The sequence below is a fragment of the Ruditapes philippinarum genome, unplaced genomic scaffold (genome assembly GCF_026571515.1).
Source record: "Ruditapes philippinarum isolate M1 unplaced genomic scaffold, ASM2657151v2 ctg22_1_1_1_1, whole genome shotgun sequence".
Classification (NCBI taxonomy): domain Eukaryota; kingdom Metazoa; phylum Mollusca; class Bivalvia; order Venerida; family Veneridae; genus Ruditapes; species Ruditapes philippinarum.
The window spans coordinates 415,206-430,259 of NW_026859666.1; the positions used below are offsets into that span (position 1 = coordinate 415,206).

Sequence of the window (15,054 nt, forward strand, 5' to 3'; positions counted from 1 at the left end):
GGTATATGAATATTTTATGCTGCAACACAAGTTATGAACCAGATATGGTAAACGAGTTGACGGCAATTACTTTATGTCCAGTAATTTAGCAACAGGGACCTATTACCTCATGTAACATGCAACTGGACAAGCTGTAAACAATTACTGCTTCTATATATGACACCCACCTCCCCTCTTAATGATAATAACACAATTACTGAATTAAACCTGAACTCACTGCTGGTATGCTCAGAGAAAAAAAAACAACAATATAATTCATCCAGAAGAGAATGAATCATGCTCATTGAGCAAGACAAGGCATTATTTTATACTTCAATATCATATCAGAAACCCTATAAATGTTGACAAAGATGCAGCAAGAGTGGCAGCATCGCTATAGAGACAAGAAAGGAGAAGATATAACCAGCCTTTCTTTAATTTATCAAATGGCAATAATCATGAAAAATTTTGAACAAAGCTATACCTTATACCAGTCTATATAATATCAGTTACAGAAGTTACAAGCCAACACTTGTACTAGGCTAAAGAGTTACTGCTTTAGACATCAAACTATCCAAAATCACGTGTGGCATAAACCAAGTACCTATTTCAAGTTACATTTCTAGAGGTTTTTCAAAACCAAAGTAATGCTTAAAGCTACAGATGAAATATGACATTTCCTTACAGGCTAGATGAAATGAGGCATAAGTCCATTTAACAAAGTATACAAGTGAAACATGGCACCACATCATTCTAGCAAGTAGAAATGTGACATCAATTTATTCTAGCAGTCTATACAAGTGAAATGTGCCATAATGTCCCTTTACTAGTCCAGACAACTAAACATGACAACATGACCTTATAGACTAGACAACTGAAACCTTACACCCTGGGCCCCTAAAAGATTACCTTAGTCAAATGTGACATCATAAGTGAAATGTGACACCATGCCAGACAACCTTACACCACGGGCTTCTAGAAGATTAGCTATGTGAAATACAACACCCATGCCCTCCTTGTAGACTAGACAACTAAAACCTTACACCATGGGCTCCTAGAAGATTAGCATAGTGAAATGTGACATCATGCCCTCCTCGTAGACTAGACAACTAAAACCTTACACCATGGGCTCCTCGAAGATTTAGCAAAGTGAAATGTAACATCATGCCCTCCTTGTAGACTAGACAACTAATACCTTACACCATGGGCTTCTAGAAGATTAGCTAAGTGAAATGTGACATCATGCCCTCCTTGTAGGCTAGACAACTAAAACCTTACACCATGGGCTCCTAGAAGATTTAGCAAAGCGAAATGTAACATCATGCCCTCCTTGTAGAGTATTACACCATTTCTTCTTAGTAGACTAGTCAAGTGAAATGTAAGATCATGTCCACAACTTTAAACCTATCAGAAATAAGACCACCAGATACAGGCAATTCTAGATGTGATGTCTATATTCTTTTACCAACTTCACAACAGTTTGCTAAGAACTGTGAAATGCTACACAAAAATTGATACCAAAGTGATTATTTTTCCCGTCACTATTTATAACAAAAGGAAATAAGGTCATATATATATCAGTTACTGGGTCAGGACAATGTGACACTTTTTGATTACTCCTATATAATCAAGCTGTAAACCAAGAGAATAAAAGTACTGTTGTAATGATCTGTGACACCTTTTTCCCTATCAAATATGGTGGTTTTGATAAAATGCATTTTTTTTAAAATAGGGCATTATATAAAATCATTGTCAAGACAACTATTCTACAGTAACACCAAATTAAAAGAAATAAATTTGAAATTAAAAGAATTCAGTTAAATTCCAAGAATAATCATTTTATCGGGCATACAATGGACATGTAAACTCATAAAAAGATTAGCAATGGCGCTTAATTATTACAAAGCAAGCATTGAGAGTAAAATAATGCATGTAAATGTGATATTTTAATACACAGTGGATTTTCAACTTGTCTTTCATCAAAATCAAAATAAACCCAAAATTCACATAACACATGATACCTGTGCCAGAGGTTACACTCATTATGATTACCAGTATCTTCCTCAGCTGACAGTCATGGTGAAATATCATTGTTCCATGTATATCTCAAGTGTTTCAAACTTCAAGACTGGTATTATGTTTTTAAGTAAGGTATTTTATGTACCAATGGTATATAAAATATCTTTCTTTAAAACTTTTTGTCATGGTTAGTGTTAACAGAAGTAAAACAAGGAGACCATTATGTTGATTATTGCTCACCTTAAAACTCGTCTGGCTGGAACCCAAAATTATCAGCCAGTCTGCCCAGGATCTATACTGCAGGTAGCTCAATTTTCTGTGTTTTGAACGAAATCCCTTAAACTTCTAATAGACTGTTCCAGAATCAGAGCTGGGCAAATCCATTATACAAATGTCAGCAGGATAAGGCAGACTGGTTTGTGTGTTTGATCTCATTGTCAATAGAATTGCCACAACTCTACAGCAAGCTCTGCAATCTCCTGCAAGCTAAAAACATATCAACTTTATAGTCAAACAAAAAACTTCAGGATGGATTAGAATGCCATCTGATATGCGACACTCAATCTATTACGACAAAATACATAGACAGCGAACAAACTATATAATAGCTAAAAAACAAACCTAGTCATCTGTGACACAAATAATGTCAATGAAACTATCTCCTAAAGGCCAACATTGTAACATTGGTGTCCGATTAAACAATGAAAAATGCATTCACTGGAAAACAGCCATATGCTTCCATGTTCTAACTTTTTCTAGATATGGATTTCGGTAAAAGCAATATGGTTTCTAATCTTTGCAGCAAATAATGGTACCACTCTACCTCCTTTGCAAATATTTGTGCACAAATATCATGCAGGAATAGGAATTAAAGTTTCCAGGAGCGCAAATGCATGTGTTTCTGAGAAAATACACCATAAAACTATCGAATTGAGAGCGATTGTTGCTATATATGGTCAAATAATTGGAGGGTTTTTAAGAACATAAAGGAGAGACAAGAATGCTGAGCTTTCAAAAACAACTGAATTGCAAACTATCAAAAACTGGAAATCCTTGGACTAAAAATGCCACTGGGTAAGAGATTATAAATCCAAGACATAAAACCAGTCTCAAAAACACAAATTTCTCATTGGTGTATTCAAAACACATGCTCAGAATCAACCAATCACAAACCAGAATCATAGACTGTGCTTCTTTTTTCTAAATTTTAAAAGCTTATCCACTGTTTATGTTAATTGTAATCATGTAATGTTGAAGATACACACATAATTCTAAAAGAAAATCATTGTAACTTTGTACAAAGCATAGTGGTTTTTTTTATTGTTTAAAAATGCAAATTTGCAACAAGCCTGTTTTGACAGACACTGCGGTTTACACTAATATCCACCATATTATTTCCTTTCAATCAGATCATTTTTTCTGAAGAAACTCTACAAAATGCATGTCTGAAATGTACTTTAAACCTGTATGTTACCGCAAGGAGACTGTATTCTTCACACTGAAATATCCCAATTAATATTTCTTGAATTTAAATATCCTTAGATAGCACGGAGAAGTAAATCTCTATTTTGCATGTTGTGTCAGCTAACAGTCGTGATGAACATTTACTATATATTCCTTTGTCACGTGTATAGTAGCTTCGTCAAGCAACAAAACAAGCACTTCACAAAAACCAGCATACCAAATCATATGCCTGTTCAAAAGACAAAATTCCCGAAATTGCCATCAACTTTTTTATCAGCATCAATATTTTGCAACTTTGGCAATTTTTACCCCTTTCAATGTGAAGTTAACATAAAGTGTCCTTCTATTCACGGGTGGAATCTGTTTCTTATTTTTTCTTAGCAATTATAATAGGAATATCCTGGAATCTTACAAAAATGTGTTCCAACAGTAACAGGAAACAACAGATTTTTAGCCAACTACCTAAATCATTCAGTCAAGATGTTATAAACTAGTTTTAATGCCATACATCAATACTTTCAAATTCTGAAGAATAAATTTGACCTTGTACACAATTTTCTCAGGTTAAACTTTAGGTCTAAGTAATACAGTAAAAGTCAAATGGCAACTTTTCACCTTGACTGGTAGACTCCAGAAGACCTCAGGTGCCCTCAGATGCATTATTTTAGTCACAAGAAGGCAACCTCAGTACAACCACTGCCCTTCTGCATGCTAGCTGATTAGCTCAAATCTCTTAAGAAAGGATTCAATGTTGCTTGCAAGACCGAAACCTACTTTGGTGAGGATAGTCTTAAACAACGGTTCTTTCAGAATTCAAACAATCTTGTTTTAAATCATTTATTACAAAGCTGAAAGCATTAGCATTTGGATCAGTGACAAGACATTAACCCTGCGTCTGCTGCGAACCAGTGCCAGTGACCAAGATCAGCCAGCACATATATACAGTCTACCTGCAGTCTGATCATGGGTTGGTCTGCACTGTTTGCTATTCAGTCAGAACTTACTAACAAAATTTCCCTTAAAATGATATTTTTGTACAGATTGAAAGCTGGACCATTTGAGAAATTTAGAGGGACAAGAGTTGAAGTTGGAATAACTAAAAATAAATATGGAAGATTAATAACATTAATAACTGTATATTAGAATATCACAACTGAGACTATGTTTTTAATGAATAAGAATAATGTTTTTTCTAACATAAATCAATATACATTCAAATTCATTCATTTCTGGTTAGAAAAGTTTATAGTTTAGAAGTGAATGGTACCATTCAGATAATCTTTTTTTAAAAATTACAACACTAAATATCTTAAATGGACTTGTCTATCTTTTAATCTGGACATAACCATATATCATTTTAGGGTAAAATATCAACATAAGTATTGACTAAATAGTAAACATAACATTGACAATGATCAAATGGTGCAGCTGATCTGGGTCTGTACAGTTCACATGGTTAGAAGAATCTGTAGCCACCAGCAGGCTAAGGTTTAACACAAGAACACCCGTGAAAATCATTGAAAAACGGAAAATTTGCTGAAATAAACATTTTGAATTCAAACACAATCTGATTTTTTTTTTCAAATTCATCCGGCATTCAGTCTTGTTTCAAAGACTCTTTAAAACTCTTTGAGAGCCTCATGGAAGATTGATATGTTTGTTCAAATGAGTTCTCTCATTAAATAAAGTCTTATTATTATTATTATTATTATTATAAAACTCAAAAATACATCTAAAGGAATCAAATGTGAGAGAAAATAAATATTTAATTAAAAAAAAATCCTTACCTTTTCTTTTTTTCATTTTTGGTCATTTTCCCTGTAACAGAATTTTTATCTCTGAATCCTCTCTGATGATGCTCACACAAAAATTTCTAAAATCCTATTCCAGAAAAATTTACTGTTTCTAGATGAATTTTCTTTTCTATCAGTCTATTGATCATCTTATGTATAACCTACAACGAAACAGATGTCACATTTCAATAATGAAAATACATGAAATAAAAAAAAAAAGAAGTTAAAAATATCATCCTTTAGAACCGTTTTCCCACTTGTAGATTGGTCACATTTTCAGAACATGTTCTCCGGCAAGAAAATAAACTAATCAACTCCTGTTTGATTAATAAAGATAAAAACACATCTCAAAATGCTTAAGTTTCATCAATGAATTGAAGACCGAAGCAAAAAAAAAAAAGATGCAAGTTTTGTTCGTTTCCAACATTGTGTAGAGCAGTTTTATCCTGGGACTAAACTACGATGGAATTTGTTGCTTCTGATAAATATCAATAATAATGCATATACAGTAATGTACAGTGGTGGGGCGATGGTTTATATCCCACGTGAAAAGCAGCCTCCACAATATAATAATTTCATCGGATGATATTGACAACGTAATTTGATGTCTGTAAGAATGGCGAAGCACAAAACAATGAGTGAGTATTTGATTTGTGGGGAGTAATATTGTAATGCAATATACTTAAAAATGGCTGCCTGTAACCAGATCATTTAATGGATATATATATTCGTTGTAATAAATCAGGACTGTGGTAATAGGGCTAAATGTAACTGTAACCCCCTAAACCCTTGGTTCATCTAATCAATTTTATTCCAGTATGTTTCCAATACCCCTCAGACTTTAATTATCCTACTTGACATTGACTTGACAATTTATATATCAATAAATCTTTAAGAAACAACAATTTTCGTTAAATTACTGTTAAGTAATAAACATATTATACAATGATACCATCACACAAAATGACTGATTGAATTGGCAAGGCTGATCAATACGAGAAAAATCTCACTGGCAATAACTTTGGTTTACTTTCTATAGTAGTAATTAACAGAACCATTGTGACCTGGTCAAAAATTGTCAGCTCTGATTTTTCTGACGTCAGTTATCTAAAATTAACTATGTTTAGTCATTGAAACTCATAGTAAAATGAATAAATTTTGTCAATATGTGGCGGGCAAAGTTTTAACAGATATAAGTCAATAATTAGATCACATTGACTAGTTCTTCACATATTTAGATATGAAGGCATTTAATGCATGGTGTTTCAAACACCATTTTTCTATTTTAAGAGACTATATTCGGCTCATTTTCCATCATTATTTTAGGACCTGCCCTTCTTTGAACTTTACGTAGTATGGTCAAGTAACATCAACTTACAAATGAAAAATAATAAACCTGTTCAGCATACGTTACAGAAGCAGATCAAACTGTTATTCATAAGAATAGACAATTGTTATCTTCCATAACATTAGAAAGATTTAACATGACAACTTCCAAAATTAGAAATCATGTGTGATTTGTAGTCAGTCAGTTTCGCAACTACTGGTTAGTTATCCAGGAAAGCCAGTAAGGTCAGAACCGACCACCGGCTTACGACCAAAAATATGTTAAAATTGATGTTTAAACCAGGCAAATAAACAAAACTTTCAAAATTGCTTTGAAGCTTACAAATCAGTTTCTCCTTAATGTGCTTAACCTTTATTCTGCCGAATGTCTTCTATGGTTCATCGTCCATTTTTGTGGAATTGTTTTCGTAATCAACTTTCATAACTTTAAGATGAAAATTTGAAGCTGGCCAAACAACAATATAGAGTTTGGTCAGACTGCAAAGTTATGTTGAAAGGCTAATCTGTTTGACCTGGCTCTCTACTGTTGGAGGACTACTAACTTTTCATCTTCATATTTCCTAAGTTATTAAGAAACAGTTCAACAAATAACATTTTACAAGTTTAGCAGATAAAGGGTAAATGTAATTTCAAGATAATTTTACTATTATTTTCATTTTTTTTTTTATTTTTTATTTTGCTATTGACAAAAATGACACAAATAAATAGTCCCAGACAATCAATTTGTCCTGCTGTAACCTCTGAAACGTTTCCACTTTGCACGACAAAGTAATTTACAGGAATTGAAATACAATCATTGTGAATAATTCTATCATTGGTGATTACCGGACATTGGCTAGACTTGTTTGTAAACCAGTTCATCTTGTATAAACAATTTTATTATATATTCTACGTCTGTAACACTCAAAATCAACATTATTTCGATCAGGCCTACTTTATGAAGTCGGTGCAGAAGTAGTTGCAGAAATTTGTTCATCTATATTAATGGTATTATAATGTCTTTACTTGGTAGAATATTCATAAAGTAGCAAATTGTGTGCAAAAACAATGTTTTTTCTAGTGCTTCGAGGTGCTCAATTGTTCTTTATGTTAAAAAAATTTCACTTGTGTCAAAGAAAATAAAGATAAAAGTTTCACCATAAATTTCCACAAATTTTTAAGATAAATATCCCTGTTCAATAAATATGAATACTTTGCCAGAAATATTGGAATCAACAGACACATTCTTAATTGATTAAAATTTCCATGACTTTTTTTATGATAACCATTCAATGGATCAATATTCAGTTACCATTTTTATTCATGTTTCCCCTTATTATTATTAACATGTTTGGAAGGGGAGATGAGGGAATTACTAAATGATGGCAAACACTCAAATTGCTGCCTCAGTTTTGGAGCCAAATTTCATTTTTTTTTTGTTCGCCTCATTCCCGTACATTTCCATGTAATAGAGACGCTTATTTATGGATCTGCATATTAAGTATTTCCTATCAGAGTTTTCTTATTCTTAAAGACAACATAGCTCGAGATCTTTCAAAGATAGTTCGGCAAAGATGCTTGAATTTATGAGAAAAATGAGAGCAGAGAGTCGAAGTGGAGTTTGGTTTTCATGTCCATGATCGATACTGTAATGAAACAATGATGTGCAGACTTTCATTTGCATAGTCCTGTTCTATCCTGAAATCCCTCAACAACGATCGTGCCTTCTTGATATCTCCATAAAACATCCTGTGCTTTATATATTCATATGCAAAATATGGCTATTTTAGCATCATATATCAAAACTGCTGACTCTGCAAAATATTGAACTGTTGCAGAAAAGTTTGGGAAAATACAGTATTTAATAAAAGAGGAGGCCGGTCTATGCAAAAATATTTGACATTAACCTAAATCTACTGGAATAAAAATAGCCAAGTCAGCAATTTTTCAAATATGATCGATATTTTTTGGGAATTCATGATAGAAAATTGGTTGAGGAGGTACAGAACAATATACTTAATTGTTTTGTGCGTTTTTTCCTGCAAATAGATGGGGATATAAGAGGCATTTCGATTCTTTATTCCCATATTAACTCGTCTCTATATCAAGAGAACAGGACAAAAAAAGAATCCCTCGATACTGTGAAGCTTTTAGCTAGGTGTGTAAGTTACATAATCTTCTGTTTCCAGTGCCATTCTCTTACTTTTATGGCTGTTTTATGGCCATGCACATGAAAACCTCTTGAAACATTCCTTATTGTTTTCTTTTTAAAAAAAAGATTATTTGATAGAATATTATCATTTATTTTGCCTATTGTTTATAAGAATGTGTAACTTTTTTATAAACCGTAATATCCCCTAAGCCCAATTCATAGTCAGCTTCACAAAAAAAAAACAAGAAAAATTTGCTGAATTAATAGTATCCCCCACAATATGATACATACAAGCTCTTATATGTGTTGTCATACAATATAAAATTTGATTAAAAAAGCTAGAGGCTCGCTTTATGAAATTTTCTAGCACGATTTTATATAACATGACAATCTGTGACAATTAATGTTAGTCACATGACTAAAACATTGAAATTAATGGAAATAAACTTATTTTAATGCTTTTGGAACTGAATAGTTTTTTGTTTTTTTATGAAATGTTTAGGCTAAAATGTCTTCATGACAATGTCATATAATATAATTACATGTGTAATTATATGTGTAATATATAGAAATACATAAAAGTTATATCACATGGAAAACAAGGGGTGTCATGTTATAAAACTCACTTTAGCATTCAGGTGTAGGGAAAGTATGCAGATTGAATCATCATTCAGCATAAAACTGTTAACACCAGAAAGGTCCACAATGGACAACAGACAACTAACCGGTCATTCAGCATAAAACTGTTAACACCAGAAAGGTCCACAATGGACAACAGACAACTAACCGGTCATTCAGCATAAAACTGTTAACACCAGAAAGGTCCACAATGGACAACAGACAACTAACCGGTCATTCAGCATAAAACTGTTAACACCAGAAAGGTCCACAATGGACAACAGACAACTAACCGGTCCCAATAACTGACCTCTGTGCACTATATTATAATGCTCTGGTAAGCTCAAAATTTTGATGACACAAATTTCAACTTCTTCAAACATGTTACATATTTTCTATTCAATTTTTTTATCTCAAGTCCCTCATAACAAAACAGACCATAACAATACATGTTACCTAAAATGCTTTAACTACCAGTATCCTATCTTAAAACACAGCAATAAAAGTTTACCTACCGCAGACAGGCTGACGTGAACAAATATTTTGTAAAATGAAATATGGAAAATTCCCTGTATTAATTGTGAATTCTTCATAGAGACATTGATTTGTTAATCTGTAGCAGTGGCAGTAGCATGTACTTTTATAAATATCAAGATTTCAATACATTGTGTATATTATTTTTGCTTAAATCTTTCAGCGGTAACAGTCGGATATCTATAATGAAGCGACAGTATATTGTTTAGCTGTTTGACCAGACACAGAACTTGTTCCATAAAGTCTGCATGGTCTTATTCTACAAATACTAGTTTTAATCAACTATCAGCAGTCTGACCAGGCTCTATACTGTTAGCTGACCATCTTGATATTCCCAAAATTGATAATGAACCATTCCATAACGGAAGTTGGGCAAGTCTATTATTAAGAATTCAGGAGGTGATCATTCATATATCATTAGCCTAATTGGCACTTTGCCAGGAGTTCCTCGAAACTGTCAAATATTTATGACATGGAATTATAAATAGATTTAACAATACCAATCCATCAAATTTCTCCTACTTGCATTAATTCAAGTCATGTATGACACAGATTTTAAATATAGATTGCACTTCATCAATCAATCAGCTGTTTGTATTAATTTAATATGGTTATAATAGCAGAATATGATTAGCAAAGATCTGACTTAATGAGAACTTACCTATTTAATTCTTGTTCTTTGAGCTAATTTAAATCTAATGGCAACCAGGTACATAATCATTTCATCTGAAACACTCAATACAAACGGCGTAGGAGTCACTTTGCACATTTATGGTACACCAATCCAACATTCCTAAAATCAGAAAAAAATCTGTAATGAAAATCAGAAAATAACATTACTATGGAAGTTAAAGCAGAGAAACATTTGCATAGTTAAGGGACAAGTACTAAACTATTTAAATGTTGTCAAAGTTGCAGACTGTTTCACACGCCTCCTGAGTAGGTTTAATCCCGTCATAGGGGTAAAGCACTCTCACTGGTTAGGCTGCCATACAGGACAGTCTCGTGGTTACAGTAAAACATAAAGCTTTCCTGAATGTCAGAAGTTGCCATAAAACATACAGTACATGTTTAGGATTACGACGACCCCTGATAACTTGGTCAACATCTACTTATTTTGGGTAAAATATAATAACCAAGATGATGATCTTGCCTTCTTTGGCCATTTTTGCGAATAACTATTTTTAGTACATTTTTGTCATGTGACATCATAATTGAGGAAAAACCAATATGGCTGTTCACATACATTTGGGTCTGTACTCTTTCTACATCACCAAGAATACAAGGAAACAATGTAAGCATCATCAACTTTCTTAATGGAAATATTTCTGCAAAACCCAGGAACTGTATGCATAAAAGTTTAATGTACAGAAACACATTTATCTAACTTACAGGGCAATACTAACAACTTTCTACCACAGGAAGCCCTCTTGACTGGCCATTCACATCATTTCAATCAATTCCATAAACAAGGTTCCACAAAGTCTGTAATTAAACACGGACAGCTTTTTTCCCTAAATTTCCATATTCAACATTTAAAAGAGCATTTTCCGGGGAAGAAAAATATTAGGAAAATTCATGATTCTAGTTTATAGTAGAGCCTTTAATCTATAATCTAAGCCTTATCTTGACAATTCCAATCTCATTTAAATTCTGAATAGACGCATGTTCTCGTCTGCTACAACCCCAATCGTAAGAAACAATTCCAGTTGATATTCTATTTCCCAAAGTTCATTATATTGATCGAAAAATGAGCACCGCCCTGATAGGGCAAAATGCGCTATTTTAGGTCCCAATCCATCACGTTACTAATATATCACCCTACACAAAATACAATCCAATTAATAAGTTTATAAATATAAAATTGTCTGCTACATGGCTTGGCAAAAGATCAACAGTTGCAAGCCTTTATCTACCACTTAACAAAATAAGAAGAGTGGCTGGCTGGGAAAAAAGCACATAACAAACACCAGTGTTCACAATCTAGACAAATTGGGGAATAATTTCCGATTTGGTTGTCATGGTTCTCTATTGCCAGTCTCTCAGTCTTCTTTCTATCTTTTGACTTATTTCATGACATATACCTTTTATAAAATTTGAAACCATGCTTTTATTCTTATTTCATTTGAAAATGAGAAACAAAAATAGAAATAAAATCAACATTTTCCAGTAAAAATGCTTTGGTAAGGTTTAAATCATACCAACACTAATTTCTTGGTTATATGAAATAAGACCTGCCTTTCTTATAGCTCACTGACAAGCTGACATTCTAGTAGAAACTGACCTTCTATATGAGAACTTTATAGTTTCCTGGCAAATAAAAGTACAATGTCGGCCACAAATATATCTTTCAATGCGAGGATGGAATGGCCTTTTCTTACAAACAGAATAACCATTTTTGTAAGAAATGAAATCAGTATGAATGTAATACCAACAAGCAAATTCGTTGAATTTATATCCCCCGCCGAGTACTGGTTATTACTAACATAACAACTGAAGACATAAGGCTTTATTTATATATTTATCATGGCATAAACAGTAACATTCTTTGAACTTAATAAATATTCAGGGCAATAACAGAGCCATAACTCTGTGTTAAATAGTAATATCTGGAAATGCCAATGAGATGTATGCATACTGCATAACTAATCAAGGGCCATAAATCTGAGTTATAGTGTCTGACCGGAACAAGGTGACTATATGCACATCTCCTCTTCGTATCCCATAAAGTTTCTTTGAATTCCAGCCAGTAGTTACAGAGAAGAAGCACGGAAACAATTATTGCTCTTGTTGTATACTGCATAACATATCAAGGGCCATAACTCTGAGTTAAAATGTCTGACCCAAACAAGGCAATGATATGCGCATCTTCTCTTGGTATTGAAGGTTCCCATAAAGTTTTGTTGAATTCCAGCCAGTAGTTGCAGAGAAGTAGCGCGGAAACAATTTTTGCTCTATATGCATACTGCATAACTAATCAAGGGCCATAACTCTGAGTTAAAGTGTCTGACCGGAACAAGGCGAGGATATGCGCATCTCCTCTTGATATTGAAGGTTCCCATAAAGTTACATTGAATTCCAGCCAGTAGTTGCAGAGAAGTAGCGCGGAAACGATTTTTACTCTATATGCATTCTGCATAACTAATCAAGGGACATAACTCTGAGTTTAAGTGTCGGACCGGAACAAGCCGACGATATGCGCATCTCCTCTTGGTATTGAAGATTCCCATAAAGTTTCGTTGAATTCCAGCCAGTAGTTGCAGAGAAGTAGTCCGGAAACGAAAATTCAGACGGACGGATGGACGGAAAGACAATGCCAAAACAATATCCCCCGATCTATCGGCGGGGCATAACAATCTATCGGCGGGGGATTAGTAGCAGACACCAACACACTATGACATAGCACTGTGACAACAACATACTATGACATTTAAGTACTGTGACACCAACAACACACATTATGACATTAAACCCATATGTCACCAACACACTATGACATTAAACCATTTTGACACCAACACACTATGACATTAGACCACTATAACACCAACACACTATGACATTAGACCTATATGACACCAACACACTATGACATTAAACCACTATAACACCAACACACTATGACATTAGACCTATATGACACCAACACACTATGACATTAAACCACTATAACACCAACACACTATGACATTAGACCTATATGACAGTATCACACAGTGAATGCACTTATTGGCATCAACATATAAGTAATAGACTGGCAGACAGACAAGGTGCTTCTTTATCAGTAAATACAAAAATAAAGTCATTTATTAAAAGAAATAGACATACAGCATCTGCATGTACTGCCCTCAGGACACCATATGTCATGATTGAACAGATAAACTGACTGACATTTCCCATTTTCTTCTTAATGTTAATTTAACCAAGAAATTCAAGACATATTGACATTGAACTGTATATAAAGGATCAATAACAAATCATTTAATTAACCTTATCTTTGCCCAATCGGTCATTCACCTACCTAAAAACGTGAATATAATGAAGAATGTTTGTAATGTTCCACATTTTTACCCCTGCTGTGTCTTTGCTTCATCAGCTGTCATCACATCTGTAAGTAAAAACACAATTGTTTCAAATGATTAATAATATTGTATGTTACTTTTTATTCTGTAAAATTTACATAATAGGTATGTTCTTACTATCCCACATAATAGGTATGTTCTTACTATCCCTTGTAAGTTGAAGGGATATACGGTTCCAAGAGCACCACAATACAGTCATGTAGTGTTAACACTTGTAAAGGGCAATGACTTACAAAAAACTCAAATCAACAATAATAGTCTGGCAGTCTTTGGAAGTTCAATATAAAAATGTAACACTGAAAGAAGCATTTAAATTAAGTTTTTACTATTTTTTGTTTTTTGCTTCATGTATCTAACAAGGCAGCCTATGGAAGTCATATGGTTATGGCCAGTTTCTGAGGTAGAGTCACTCTGTAAACAGGCAAGTTTAAGGAAGGGGTACCACACAGCTGACAGAAAACTGGAAATCACAGGTTAGCCTGTTTGATTTTAAGTTATACTTTGAAAAGTTTGACATGCTACATACAGCATCTCTAAATACAAAAATGAACAATTCCATATTTATGTTCACAAATTATATGACAGCAATATCAAAACTGAATCTTAAAAACAAGGTACAATACAGTAAGTGATACAGCCTTGGACATATGTCACAACTGAACACTTTAATTGCATGTTCTATATACGTTACTTTGATGACAATCTCCAATTGTACTAAACATGTTGTATAACATTTGGTCTACCGGTATTCTATCAATGTATAGATATTGCAAAAAACATCTGTGACAAAAATATCTCGATAACTTAATTTAGCAAACAGTAAAAAAAATAATATACATTTAATACTATATATATATAGTATGAAAGGAAAGGATAGTCATTGATGAGGGATTTTTTTTTTTGATATCAAATTAGTATAAACCAATAACAAGCAACTGGTAGGTGGTATGTCTTGCTCCTGTTACAATATTTATGACAGGTGTCCATTTCATGCATCAATTTAGTGGGAAGGCATTTTGCATTTTCATCATTCACTATGACATGCATAATGAATCACAATATCACATGATAACTCAGAAAATGTTTA

The 15,054-nt window shown here is 33.3% G+C and overlaps 2 long non-coding RNA genes across 4 annotated transcripts in view; both read right to left on the bottom strand.

Moving 5' to 3' along the window:
* LOC132757431 (uncharacterized) overlaps positions 1–2,480 on the bottom strand; it is a 73,766-nt gene extending 71,286 nt beyond the window's left edge. For both annotated transcript variants that reach the window (XR_009629450.1, XR_009629451.1), the window contains exon 1: positions 2,239–2,480. This is a non-coding gene — a long non-coding RNA (uncharacterized LOC132757431). The remainder of the gene's footprint in view (positions 1–2,238) is intronic.
* A 2,777-nt stretch (positions 2,481–5,257) lies between these two features.
* LOC132757443 (uncharacterized) overlaps positions 5,258–15,054 on the bottom strand; it is a 28,780-nt gene continuing 18,983 nt past the window's right edge. The window contains exons 3-6 of one of the 2 annotated variants that reach the window (XR_009629453.1): positions 13,907–13,993; positions 11,278–11,370; positions 10,547–10,678; positions 5,258–5,416 (exon numbers count right to left, since the gene is read on the bottom strand). This is a non-coding gene — a long non-coding RNA (uncharacterized LOC132757443). The remainder of the gene's footprint in view (positions 5,417–10,546; positions 10,679–11,277; positions 11,371–13,906; positions 13,994–15,054) is intronic. The other variant, XR_009629454.1, reaches the window with a different exon arrangement.